This window comes from Psammomys obesus, unplaced genomic scaffold (assembly GCF_907164565.1).
Source record: "Psammomys obesus unplaced genomic scaffold, mPsaObe1.curated_primary_1811, whole genome shotgun sequence".
Taxonomy (NCBI): Eukaryota; Metazoa; Chordata; class Mammalia; order Rodentia; family Muridae; genus Psammomys; species Psammomys obesus.
Genome location: NW_026596287.1, coordinates 109,452 through 111,164, shown reverse-complemented (window position 1 = coordinate 111,164; position 1,713 = coordinate 109,452). Strand labels below are relative to the sequence as shown.

The following is a 1,713-nucleotide window of genomic DNA, read 5'->3' as shown; positions in this document are numbered from 1 at the left end:
CCCACAGTGGGCTGGGCCCTCCACCATCAATCACTCATTTAGAATGTCCTGCAGGCTTGCCTACAGCCCTGAATTTATAGAAGCATGTTCCTAACTGAGCTTCCCTCCTCTCAGATGACGCTAGTCTGTGTCAAGTTGACATAAAACTTTCCAGCACGCCAACTAAACTCAAGATCTAACCACAGGATATTTAGTTGTGTGCTTACACATTCTACAAAATACCAGCTTTCTCCAAACAGAGCAAGTCAAAGTGACCACCCCAAAATAATGGGAGTCTCCAAATGCATCTTTGAAAGAGGAGGAAGATGTGATTATGAGGCCTGTGCCCCAATGAGGAGGCAGAAGCTGGAGGGTTGAGGCTATAGCCTAGCCTGGCTTACATAGTGAGACTATGTCTTTTTTTATTTTAATTTTTTTTTATTTTTTTTATTTCAAGTAAATTGATAAATTAGTTGCAAAGTAATAAACCAAGAAGGGAGGCCACCAACCAGGCTCCTTTGTATGTTAATTTCACTCAGCAGTTAGAATGTGTCCTGCACAGATTCCAGTTTCTGTTTACAAGGCACTCCTAGTCTGTTGGCGATATTAATGGCGTCGACCAACTGCCCATTAAAATATTCCAGGAAAACAAACAACAACAACAAAAAACAAAGCAAGAAAACCCTCAAATCAAAACATATTCATGCCTGAGCACTGTGTTGCAGCCACAAGCCTCCGACTGCAGCTGAAGACGAGAGAGCTTGAAATTGTTTGAATCTGAAAGTAGAAGGATCTTCGCTTTTACGTTGCTTTTTGTTTGATTTGTTTTGTACCGTTTCCTTGTGGGGACAGGGTCTCTTGCAGCCCAGAAGGGCTGTGAACTCTTGTTTGAGGAAGCTCTTGAACCTCCTTTGCCCCAACCTCCCAACGGTTCCATTCTCTCCATCCTTCCCAAGCGGGCTACAAACTTAGTAATCATTTCTTTAAGACTTGCTGGCGGCTGATCCTTTCTGTTCCCCAACCTCCAAACGTCAGGGCACCCATCTCCCTCCTTTGCATGACAAGGTCCCCTGAGTTCTGGCCGGGTATCTCTGTGGTTCTTCGGGTCATAGGAAATTTAGCAGCGTTCACACGGAGGAACCGCTAACCTACCTGCCTGCTTACAGCTACTAAAACCCTCATTTTAGAAGTTTTTGTAAATTTTGGTTACAAAGTAGGAACTTTTTTGTTATGCGGGAATGTCTGTTATCTCTATTGAGAAGCCCCACCCACATCTGGTCACATTTCGTTTGACTTTTACGCATTTGCCATTATTTGCCGCTTGGCCGCGTGGCCTAATGGATAAGGCGTCTGATTCCGGATCAGAAGATTGAGGGTTCGAGTCCCTTCGTGGTCGATGTGGTTTGTTTTTTTTTTTTTTTTTTTTTTTTTTCTTCCTATCTTTTCTTGTTTCGTTGTTCTCTTCTGGGAATTTGAAAGCTAGTTTCCTCCCTTTAGTACTTGCATCTTTGCCTGGCTGCTGGCTAGGGCTTAGAAATGAACTCTTATTTAACTGTATACCTAGGATGCTTACTGTTTAACATGTGGTTTAGAAAGAAAAAGATGAAAATTTCCCAGGGCTTCCTTCTGAAACAATAGCTGAACAAGGACACCAAATAGCCTTACTAACAGTGAAAGAAGGAATTTCACCTGGCCTCAACTCTAGACAAAGAAGTACAGTCAACAAGGAATGCT

The 1,713-nt window shown here is 42.8% G+C and overlaps 1 non-coding gene across 1 annotated transcript; it reads left to right on the top strand.

Moving 5' to 3' along the window:
* The first annotated feature begins 1,302 nt into the window (after positions 1-1,302).
* Positions 1,303-1,375, top strand: Trnar-ccg (transfer RNA arginine (anticodon CCG)). Its single transcript has one exon. It is a non-coding gene; the product is annotated as a tRNA-Arg (tRNA).
* Positions 1,376-1,713: the final 338 nt, after the last annotated feature.